Source organism: Sorex araneus, chromosome 3 (genome assembly GCF_027595985.1).
Source record: "Sorex araneus isolate mSorAra2 chromosome 3, mSorAra2.pri, whole genome shotgun sequence".
NCBI lineage: Eukaryota > Metazoa > Chordata > Mammalia > Eulipotyphla > Soricidae > Sorex > Sorex araneus.
Window position 1 is genome coordinate 89918825 of NC_073304.1, and position 12773 is coordinate 89931597.

Sequence of the window (12773 nt, forward strand, 5' to 3'; positions counted from 1 at the left end):
TTGAATATCTCTGTATAGCCAACAGTGTGTTAAATACTTTAACTATTTCACTTGCATAAATGAATTGTTAGTTTCTTTAGTTCTGCAGCTCTGAGAAGATGTCATTGCATTTTTTTAAAAAAATAAGCCATAGGAGTCGTGTTGCATGCAAGACATGCTCTCCACTTCTTTGATCTATCTCCCCTGCCTTTTCCCTTTTAAATATTACATAAGCTATCTAAAGATTTTAATCTAGTTAGTAAATATAATAATTTGGGGACACAGGTTGTTGTATTGAATGTGGGTACAGGATTGGAAAGCTAGATTTCACCCTGACTGCAAAGAACATCAATCATTCAGGCTTTTCCCCTCACCCAGGCTTATCTGACTCACTGTTGGCTCAGTAACCCAATGACCAGGATGACCAGAATGTCACCACTCTGAGGCTGCTTTCCCCCATCTTATAATGAGGGGAGATATACTGATACTTCCCATACTACATAAGTATAATTCCATGAGCTAGCATGTTATTGTGCAGGAATAAAATTCAGGCAATGGGTGAGGGGCTACACCATACATTTAGTTCCATACTTTGTTCCTGTTGTTAGGAAGTTATAATGCAGTTAGAGAGAACATCAATAAGCAAGTTGTTACTAAAGTATTGACCACTTAGATACCATCTAAGGTCCCATCATGCTTTAGTATTTAAATAAAATGGTCTTGAACCTTTCTTTCCTATAAAATGAGAGTAATTTCTATCACTCTCAACATCTGAGAATTTTAGACTTCTTTTTTTTTCTTTTTGCTTTTTAGGTCACACCCGGCGATGCACAGGGGTTACTCCTGGCTCATGCACTCAGGAATCACTCCTGGCGGTGCTCAGGGGACCATATGGGATGCTGGGAATCGAACCCGGGTCAACTGCGTGCAAGGCAAATGCCCTACCCGCTGTGCTATCGCTCCAGCCCCCTTTAGACTTCCTTTTTATGTTGTCTCTGACTGGCACGTATCTTCTGCACAATTCTCTGATTTTTCTGGGTAAATTGACTTTTACATATCACTTCCCTGTTCTCCCCTCTCAGAAGCCCTGAACATCCCCTGGATGCCTGAATTCACCAAGTACCACTGACTCTGAGTTGTACTTATGGCACACTTTACTGTAGTCTTGAAAAGGGAGGTTAGAATTGTCAGTCAGCACAATGAATGTTAACTGTCCCTCTCAACCACTTTGTGGCTATTGTCACCACTGAAAAGACCTCACTGAACACCCCTTTTTCTCACACCCCAGTTTTTACCACACTGTTCCATTTCTTTCTTTATCTTTCCTTTGGCCTGCTTTGACCTGATCCTGCTAAGATGCTCCCCAACCATTGCTCTGTTACTATGTAGAAGAGTCACCCTCTTGTGACACTTCATTTGAACTAGGTACTGTGCTAATTTGTATAATAGCAGACATTCTCACTTTCCTTTGAGCCAGAGGAAATCCAGCACTAGCCCAGGTTCTTCTGTGTTTTATTTTTGAAACAAATAATTTTTAAATTTATTTTTTATTGTGGTAAGCTATTTATGAGTGTAAATACTTCTGTGCTCTAAAGTTATACCACACCACACTATACCAATCACCAAGGGACTAGTAACTATCTACCACATTTCACTGGACTTTTCAGTCCAACTAGCACCCCTCCCGCCCCTGCTCTCCTGACCAACTTTGGATTTGGGTCAGAGTCTAAAAGTTTCTTTTTGTTGGAATCCGGATTTGGGATATTCCTCTGATGATGGAGGCCTGAAATTTTAGTGCTCAGCTAATCCATGCAGTGATGATGGGGTAAGGGGTTGGTGGGATCACCAAGGCTACTTTCTATTGCTGTGGATCCAACTGAGTGCCTCAAACTTGAAAATCATGTGCTTCACTTCTTTGAGCTCCTTCACTGTTTCCCCTCAACAAGTAACTTAGACAACTTTTATGTGGGAGGTACTGGGGCCTCTGCTCTAATGCTGGTTGATAGCCAAAGAGATGATCAAAATAAGGTGAAATTGCTGGGCTGGGAGATAGCTCAAAGGGAGAGCACATTATTTGCATGAAGGAGATTGAGATTTAAACCCTAACACCATATGGTCCCCTGAACACTGCTGGGAGTAACCTGAGCATAGCGCCAAACTCCCCGAGGACCACTGTATCTCTGTATCACTGTCATCCCATTGATCATCGATTTGCTCAAGCAGGCCCAGTAATGTCTTCATTCATCCTTGCCCTGAGATTTTAGCAGCTTCTCTTTACTCGTCCTTCTCAATGGTACCGAATTAGAGGCTCTTCAGGGTCAGGGGAATGAAACCCATCTGTTACTGTATTTGGCATATGAATGCACCACAAGGAGCTTGCCAGGCTCTCCCCTGTGCGGGCAGTAAACTCTTGGTAGCTTGCCAGGTTCTCTAAGAGGGAGAACTAGACTATCAGATGTTGCACGCAGCTGCTTCTGGGAGCTTGGTTTTATAGTCTCTGGATGTTGGCCGTTGATGGGATTACACAGCACCAGGGGCAGTTTGTGGGTGTGACTACCTAGCTACTGGAAAATGGAGGATCTAGGTAGAGGAGGCCCAGTCCCAATCTGAGCAGCCTTGAAGATCTCGGCCCTGGGTCCCACACACCTGGGTTCCTCTGCTGGTTCCTTCAAGAGTGAGGCTTGTCCAAACATGTGAAGAGTGGCCTTGAGCATGGGTGTGGCTGGGTTCCGGAGGTCTTCAACTGCCAGGGCTGTTGACCACTGAGGACCACTGGAGTTTGTTAAATAATGCACAAGTCGAAATGAGGAACTCTATGTCCACTTTCATAAATATTTTTCCCTCAGGCTACAATATGGAAAATTGCAATATTAGATAATGTAAAAAGATACCTGGGGCTAGAGAGGTAGCACAGGCACTCACCAACATATCATCCAACCCTGGCTCAATCTCTAGCACTGCAAATTGTCCGCCAGCACCAATAGGAGTGATTCTTGAGCACCATCTGCTCAAAAAAATGGAAAAATATAAAATGCTACATGACATAACCGTGCTGCCAGACCCCACACCAGGCTGTTTCATTTGGGGTGCCCCAGAGACCCCTCCCGCCCTAAGGGACCCAGCCCCAGCAGCCGAGAACCTCCACGACTCATCCCCTGCCATGTTCACAGCATTTATCCACACGCTCAGGCTGAGCCTCACCCACAAGTAAACCCCCAGAAAATCAGGTATGTGAGACTTTGTGACTGAGAACTCTGGGTTCAATGGAACCAGAAACGAAGATCCTCTGCCCGTACTACGCTGCCTCCCCGTGATTCAGCAGTCACACCCATAAACCATCCCTGGCTGGCGCCAGATAATCTTGTCTTGTCATCGGCCACCACCCAAATTGCATGTCCTTCTTTCCCGGAAGAGAGCATAACATGACGCTCGCCATAACCATGCCGCTGAACCCTGCGCCAGGCTATTTCACTTGGGGCACCCCAGAGGGGGTTGGGTGAGATCCCGTCCTGCCCCAAGGGACCCAGCCCCTGCAGTTGTGGAAAACCTCCACAACTCAACCATCACCACGCTTACGGCTGTTCTCCACATGCTTGGGCCAAGCCTCACCCACGAGTGAACCTTTTCCTGGACTGCATCACCTCAAGACACTTCATAGGACACACCCTACCCATATTCCAAGAGTTTTGTACCACGTCGAATGGAATTCAAAGTAGGAGGCAACCAACCTTAGAGGGAAATATTGTTTATTTTGGTTCCGCTTTGGGCAGGGATTGGAGTTTGGGATGGAAACATCCAAAATATGGTGATGGTAAGGTGTAATGGTGTTGGGATGGGTGTTTGAATATTAAATGTAATCAAATATTATAAACTACTTTGTAAAATAAAAATAATTTTTTTAATGCCACATGATTAATTGACTTGTGTAGCTCATGCAGTAAAAGGACAGTGAATTCACTGGTAGTTGGAACATGTCCAAAGCCTTTCAGGAAAAGGGGTGTTCTCTGAGTTGGATCTATGGGTAGCATGAGAATAGAAAGAGGGGAGAAAGACACAGGAGACCTGGTAGGATGAGCAGTAGAGAGTCATGGGAAACAATGAGAGCTCTAGGCTGGAGGATAACTCAAAAGGTTTGAGCGCATGCCTTGAGGTGTAGGACCATGGATTTGATCCCCAGCATCACATCACCTGATTCCCCAATTCATATCCACACCAACTCTACACCCCATACACCTTTCACTGTTCTGGTGCACTCCACTATTTATGATTCAGGCCTGAAGTTTCAGTGCTCAGCTGAACCCCCATTTAAGTTTTTTTTTTTTAACTTTTTTGGGTCACACCTGGCGATGCACAGGGGTCACTCCTGGCTTTGCACTCAGGAATTACCCCTGGCCGTGCTCAGGGGACCATATGGGATGCTGGGATTTGAACACAGGTCGGCCGCGTGCAAGGCAAACGCCCTACCTGCTGTGCTATCTCTCCAGCCCCCCCATTTAAGTTTTGTTCTACCTTAATCTTCTGCAATCCCTTAAGCAGATATATATTTATCATCACCTCAACTTTGCCAAAGGAAAATTCACAGCACATGCAAGTGATTTTCTCCAAATTTATGAAGTAACTTTGGCCATGGAGTCTCTGACTCCAAATATTTATAATCCTGCCTTAAAAATGATAAAAACATGAGAGAGAGGTACCCTGAAATGAACAGGAATAAGTAGACCAAGGTTTATGTTTTATAACTTATTTCCTAAATAAACAAAGGCTTCCACTGATGGGGTGTAGTTTACCAATATGAAGGGGGCATCCAGAGTGGGAGACCAACACTGAGAAAGTTGTCTTAGACTCCACACACCTTACAAGTCAGCCAAGGAAAGTAATAGCCATCTACAAACCAGTCTAGACTATGAGGACTTAGCCTTTCTTATTGGAATCCACATTCCTGAAAGACAGCTGTGGGAGGTAATTGCTGAGGGTGCAGCTATCAAACACAAGAATAGACATGTATGTATTTGTGGAGACACATCAGGCTCCCACTCACTTTCTTCCCATCACAAAACTGAGACTATGCTCCCACCCGCCGTTGACCTCACAGTCACATGCCCAGAAAACCATCAACCAATTGTCCCCTGAACAAGTGTCCTGAACCTCATGAGCTCTGACTTGGTAGAGCGCAAACTCTCTCACAGGTCTCACAGCACTGCAAAGGAGAAGAAAAGGAGGGGTGGGAAATAGAATTCAAGGATTTTTTTTTTCTTTTTGGGTCACACCCGGCAATGCACAGGGGTTACTCCTGGCTTTACACTCAGGAATCACCTTTGGTGGTGCTCAGGAGACCATATGGGATGCTGGGAATCGAACCAGGGTCAGCCTCATGCAAGGCAAACGCCCTACCTGCTGTGCTATCACTCCAGCCCCAGAATTCAAGGATTTTGAGGGAGAGAAGAGAGAGAAAAGGAGGTAGTTTGAAAGAAAGGGAAAATAAGTTACAAAGTGAACATAAGAGCAGTAAATAAGAAAGGAACTGCCTCATACCAAGGCAGGGAGGTGGTGTCTCCTTAGGATTTATAATTTCCTCACTCCGGGTTCTGAGTTCAGCTAACTTTTGGTTGGTCTTCCAGTTAGATATTTTCATAAACCTTTTTGTTTGTTTTTGGGTCTGTTCCAGCAGTGCTAAGGGCATAATTCCTCTTCTGAGTTGGTATTACTCTTAGAGGTGCTCAGGGGACCTTACAGTTATGGGTATCAACCCCTGGCCTCCTGTATACAAAGAATGCACTCAGATATTGAGCTAACTCTTCACCCTCTAGAAATTTTTTTTCTTTTTTTTTTTTTTTTTTTTTTTGCTTTTTGGGTCACACCTGGCAATGCACAGGGGTTACTCCTGGCTCTACACTCAGGAATCACCCCTGGCGGTGCTCAGAGGACCATATGGGATGCTGGGAATCGAACCCGGGTTGGCCGCGTGCAAGGCAAACGCCTTACCCGCTGTGCTATCGCTCCAGCCCCGAAATTTTTTTTCTTTCTAAATATTGAGAAGAGTTAGTTATCTAAGATGTGGTAATTAAATTGACTAAAACTAGGGCTGCTGTATAGAGGGGTATGTATCATCTACTCCTCTATTTCTTATCCTTCACACTTTAAAACGATTCTGTATGTGCGATAAAGATACTGTAGCATTGTAGCACTGTCCTCCTATTTTTTATCAATTTGCTCGAGCGGACACCAGTAACGTCTCCATGTGAGATTTGTTACTGTTTTTGGCATATCGAATATGCCATGGGTAGCTTGCCAGGCTCTGCCATGCGGGTGGGATACTGTTGGTAGCTTGCGGAGCTCTCCTAGAGGGACGGAGGAATCAAACCTGGGCCGGCCATGTGCAAGGCAAACGCCCTACCTTAAGCTTTTGTTTTGTTTTGTTTTGGCATCTCATCAGTGCTTTGGGTGCTCAGGGCTTACTGCTGGCTCTATGCTCAGGGATTACTGTTGATAGTGTCTGGGGAAGCCATATGCAGTGCCAGGGATTGAACCAGAGTTGGTCACATACAAGGCAAGGCCACATTCAAGCCTCTGTACTAGCTCTTCAGTCCAAAACCTTAAACCTCTTACAGTAAAATTCAGAAAGCATCAGAATTTAATGGTAAATGGCAAATATTTAAAAATTATCACTAGTTGTATGACATAAAAGTTACAGGGTCCTTGGAGGACACTTTGTCTTCAGAACCCATTTAAACAAACTATTTTAATTTCCTGCAGTACAGTTGTGTTAAAAAAGTTTAGTATGATCAAAGGTCAAACATGAAAGTTTTCTTACCTCATGGTGAGCTGATAAAAATTTTTAAAAAATCATTTAGGTAAAATGGCCACAATATTACTAAATTTTATGGTCTCATGAACAAACTTGTTGCAACCCCATTTCCTTCAAAGCACTTGAGATCTTCAACCACTATCCCCATATCACCTCTAGTCCAGCTTCTCATTCCCTCCATCCTTTCCTCCATTGCTTGGTAATCTGAGTTTTGCAATCCAAGGCCAAAGTTTTGTCATTCCGTGATATTGTCTATTCCCTATTTTGTCTGTCTATGTTCACAAATGAGTGAGATCATCTGGTATTTGTCATTATCTATCCCTCTGACTTACTTTGCTTAACATGTTACCTTCCAGTTCCATACAAGTTGCCGTTGACTGTAGTGTTTCATATTTTCTTACAGTTGCATAGTATTCTGTTGTGTGTATCTATGATGCAGCTTCCTTATCCTTTCCTCTGTGATGAGACATTTGGGTGGTTTCCACTGTTCTCCATTCTTAGTGACAGGGATATGTTCTGAGAAATATGAACAATGATTACTATGGGAACATAAAAAAATGTAACCACAGAAACTTAGAGATTCTGTAATATTGCTTGGATATTGAAAAATCCAGTCCATCGCTGTTACATAGCACATGACAGTAATCCAAATGTTTTGGTATTCAGGATCAACACTACTGCAAATTGTATGTTTTAATGTTTCCCTTTCCATTCTACTTCCACATCTCTTTTATTTTCCTTCACAAGGTCATTCTTGAAAGTAGTCCTTGCTCTCTGGTGAGATGGAACCAAGATCTTGAGTTGGAACCCCATGCCAAACTCTAACACCAGGCCTCATGCGGAAAGTACCAATGGAAGAATAGAGGAAAGAAGCAAGGATAAGGTGTGCTTTGCTTATAACTTAATGGAGGGATTTGGAAAGAGGTGGTAAAGAAGAAGACAGTCGTAAGTTTCTGTTCCGAGTGCACTGGTGCTGAGGTTCACCTCAGTGAAAATTACTTTTGATTTTTTTATTGTAACTTAGGTAACAGAGTTAAAATAGAGTTATTATCCCCATCAAAAATGGGGAGAAGAAATGAACTGAAGTTTCCTCAAAAAAGAAATACAAATGGCCAAAAGGCACATGAAAAAGTGCTCCACATCGCTAGTCATCAGGGAGATGCAAATAAAAACAACAATGAGATATCATCTCACACCACAAAGACTGGCACACATTCAAAATGAACAAAGGCAACCAGTGCTGGCATGGATGTGGGGAAAAAAGGATACTCTTTTACTGTTGGTGTGAATGCTGACTGGTCCAGCCTTTCTAGAAAACAATATGGACAGTCCTTCAAAAACTAGAAATTGAACTTCCATATGACCCCGCAGTATCACTACTGGGAATATATCCTAAGGATGCAAAAAAGCACAGTAGAAATGACATTTGTACCTATATGTTCATTGCAGCACTGTTCACAATAACCAAAATCTGGAAGCAACCCAAGTGCCCTAAAACAGATGACTGGTTAAAGAAACTTTGGTACATCTACACAATGGAATACTATGCAACTGTTAGGAGAGATGATGTCATGAAATTTGCTTATAAATGGATAGACATGGAGAGTATCATGCTAAGTGAAATGAGTTGGAAAGAGAGGGACAGGCCTAGAAGGACTGCACTCATTTGTGGAATATAGAATAACATCACATGAGGCTGACACCCAAGGACAGTAGATACAAGGGCCAGGAGGATTACCCACATAGCTGGAAGACTGCTTCATGAGTGGAGGAGAGAAGGCAGTTGGAATAGAGAAGGGATCACTACGAAAATGATGGCTGGAGGAATCAGTCGGGATGGGAGATGTGTGCCAAAAGTAGATAATGGACCAAACATGATGACCTCTCAGTGTCTGTGTTGCAAACCATAATACCCAAAAGTAGAGAGAGAGTATGGGGAATATTGTATGCCATGGAGGCGAGGGGAGGGCGGGAAAGGGGGGTATTCTGGGGATACTGGTAGTGGGGAATGTGCACTGGTGGAGGGGTGGGTGTTTGGTAATTGTGTGATTGTAACCCAAACATAAAAGCTTGTAACAATCTCACGGCGATTAAATAAAATTAAAAAAAGTGTTATTTTGATCTTGATATACAAAATTACTGCACCTCACCAAAGTGTCCAAGACCCTGTCCTATGCAACCAAAAATGAATACCAGAAAAGTAAAGACCCAGGAAAAAATATCAGTTGTGATACAAATGAAGTAATATAAGGCCAGAGATTTGTCATTATTAGATACTGTCTATTCCTTTGTCTCTTTGTTGGATTTACCTTCAGATTTTTGAGAAGACTGAAATGTTTGAAAACACTCTCCATGGTCAGGCAGTGGGAGTTGTTCCCATGAAATGAAAGGTGTATGATAGGCTATCGGGCTCACCAAAGGTCTGAGTCCATGACAAGCAAGCACAGAGTCCTGAAGCTTGATAACTTTGCAGCAGCATTGCATTGATTTACAGGAAGTTCTGAGGGTACATTTTTTTCTAAATGCACTTAAGAGATAACCTGCTCCAACGCCCCTAGATAACAAATTTTATGGCCCTGACTGGCGCCGAGGCCAGATGAAATTGAATAGGAAGGCCTTTCAGAGGCATGATTTCTAAATCATTCTCTACCCTAGCTAATAACAAAATAATATATATATATATTTATCATTAGATTAACTGATGATTAGGAAGTTGGACTTTACAGCCTTTTTTCTCTGCCTTTCTTCTAAATAATATTTCTTCATTGATGACACATTTTCAACATTTTCTTCAGCAGTTGCTATATGTTAATGCACAGTTAATTCATTACATTAATACTGGCAGCCCCAACCTGGGAGCTTGAAAAAGGTTCAGCCTCATGGGAAGACTTCCTGAGTGTTATGTTTAAAGTTTTTAAGCTCCTTTCATTAGAGAATCATTTATTCTGTCTTCTTCATTATTCATTATTCAGCAAGTATTATTAAGTGTCTGCCATGTGATAGACCTGGAAGCACTGTGCATTTGACTAGTGATGGATGAGTATTTTGGCTGGATTGCTGGTCTGTATGTTTTAAGAGCTTTAGCAAGTTGCTGGCACGGCTTTCTGTTTCCCAGGTAACTGAGCGTATCATAAAGGGACTCCTCTTTTTTTAAAAAAAATATTTTACTTGTTTATTTATTTTTTATTTCTGGGTCACACCCGGTGATGCACAGGGTTTACTCCTGGCTCATGCACTCAGGAATTACTCCTGGCAGTGCTCGGAGGACCACATGGGATGCTGGGAATCAAAACCAGTTCGGCTGTGTGCAAGGCAATGCCCTCCCCGCTGTGCTATTGCTCCAGCCCCCCAAAACATTTTAAATTAAATTTTTTAAAATTCAATCACAGTTAGATACACAGTTACAAGGTTGTTCATGATTGGACTTCACTTATATAATGTTCTGACTCTGGGAAATTTTTTTCTGGAATTGGGGCAGTAGGCAGGGAGGGCTTAATGTGACCTGGGAAGTCACACAGAGTCTCCTCTCAAGAGGCCCCTATGCTTGGTTTAATACTCTGCTGTCCCTGACTTATAGCCCTTCATCTCTGAGCAAGGAGATCCATATTTCAGTTTGACATGGTCCCCACAAATGAGTTGTTATAAAGCAGAGAATTCTCTGGGAAAAAATTTTGCACCTTGTAGGAGAAAATTATGTATAAAAAGAGTAACAGGAGCTGAACGGGAGTGGGTACCAAGGCATCAGACACTGCTCTAAGATGTAGGTTTGAGAACCTAAGTATTTGTTGAAAGGAAGTAAAATGCAGCCCACACCCAGCAGTGTGATAAGTAAGCACTTTACATGAATCAATTCAAATTAGAATTTTATGAAATGGGAATTACAGAAGCCACACCACCTACTTCATACTCCTTGTCAAGTGTGGCCTGGTCCTCACGGGCCTCCATACCCTCACCCACACACCAGTGAACAAAGGCATGTTTGCAAATATCATATCAAATTTGTGGTCCAGGTGATCCCAGGCCTCAGCAATGTCTGTGATGTTGCTCAGCGTGTACACAGCTCACTGGACTTTGGCCATGTCTCCACTACGAGCCACAGTAGGAGGCTGTAATTTATACCAACTTTGAAGCCAGTGGGACATCAGTCCACAAACTGGATGGTACGCTTGGTCTTGACGGTGGCAATGGAAGCATTGACATCTTTAGGGACCAGGTCACCACTGTATAAAAGGGAGCAAGCCATATATTTACCATGGCGAAGGTCTTATTTCACTGTCTGGTTGACTGGCTCAAAGCACATATTGATGATCTCTACAACAGAAAGCTATTCATGGAGGGCTTTCTCAGCAGAGATAACAGCAAGCGTATGTGGCCAGAGGGAAGTGGATCTGGGGTAGGGCACCAGGTTTGTCTGGAATTCTGTCAGATCAACATTCAGGGCCCTATCAAGTCACAGGAAAGCAGTGACAGAGAACACAATTAGGCCTGTCAATCTGTTCAGGTTAGTTGAGTGTTCCGTATCAAGGTTTCTGTGACAAACATTACAGATGGCTTCTTTGTCCATCATAAAGGCACAGGGTGAGAGCTTCAGGGTGATGTGAGTGGAGAGGATAGAATTGTAGGGCTCAACCACAGCAGTGGAAGCCTGAGGGGCTAGGTTAATGGAGAACTTGAGCTTGGGCTTCTTGCCATAGTTGATGGAGTGATGTTCCATCAGTATGGAGGTGATCCCAGAACTAGTTTCCCCACCGAAGCTTGAAACACCAAGAAGCCCTGAAACCCTGTGCACTGGTAAGCCAGTTTCCAAATTTGGTCCAAGATGAGGTCTGTGATCTCCTTGGCAATGGTGTAATGCCCACAAGCATAGTCATTGGCAGCATCTTCCTTGCCTGTGATAAGCTGCTCAGGGTGGAAGATCTGGTGGTAGGTACCAGTGTGAACTTCATCTATACTGGGCTCCAGGTCTAAAAACACTGCCTTGGGCACATGCTTGCCAATATCTGTTTCACTGAAGGAGATGTTGAAGGAGTAGTCTCTTCCCTCAATAGTTTTGTCACTTTGCATCTGGCCATTTGGCTGGCTGGCTGCTGTGTTTCAGACAATAGAGCTCCCAGCAAGCTTTGCCAACCTGGGTGCAGCCTGGCCAGTGTGCATGGTAATACACTCATACATGGTTGCTGCATGTGGTGGAGACGGTGAAGAAGAGGAGAGGTTGTTGCTTTTTACAACACAACTCTTAGGTGATTGATATAAGAGATGTTGTATCCATTCCATCAAATCCCAGTCATTACTTCTCTGTACTTTCTAGCACACTCCATCTTGGAATGGCCCACATCCTACTACTCTTGGTGTACTATATTTTCTGTTACTTTAAGGTGCATGCCACTCTGAGATCACGAACATCCCAACTCGAGGTACTTAAGTTCTTCATTAATTTACAGCACTCCACTCTGGGGTTTCCGATGACATTCCCTGTGGAGGGCGGCCTTGAGCATAGTTTTGCAGTTGGGTTCTGGAGGTTTTCAGCTGCAGGGGTTCTGCTGAGGCGGGGAGGGAAGTTGCCCCGGTGCAGCCTGGTGTGGGGTCAGGACGTTCTCAGTGTCATGTTTTTTACCCAAATTTCATTTACTTTGGGTATCCCTTTTCTCTTTGGAGAATCCCCATTTTCTTTTTATTTATTTATTTATTAGTGAATCACTGAGAGGGTACAGTTACAGATTTACATATTCTCGTGCTTGTATTACAGTCATACAATGATCGAGAACCCATCCCTCCACCATTCTCTACCACCAATGATCCCAGTATCCCTCCCACCCCCTAATTCCATCCCACCCCACCCCACCCTGCCTCTGTGGCAAGGCATTCCCTTTTGTTCTCTCTCTCCTTTGGGTGTTGTGGTTTGCAATAGTGGTATTGAGTGGCCATCGTGTTCAATCTATAGTCCACTTTCAGCACTCACCTCCCATCCCAAGCGGTTCCTCCAACCACA

The 12773-nt window shown here is 43.5% G+C and overlaps 1 pseudogene; it reads right to left on the reverse strand.

Annotated features, from left to right (window-relative positions):
• Positions 1-10648: 10648 nt before the first annotated feature.
• LOC101538725 (tubulin alpha-1A chain-like) lies at positions 10649-11956 on the reverse strand (annotated as a pseudogene).
• Positions 11957-12773: the final 817 nt, after the last annotated feature.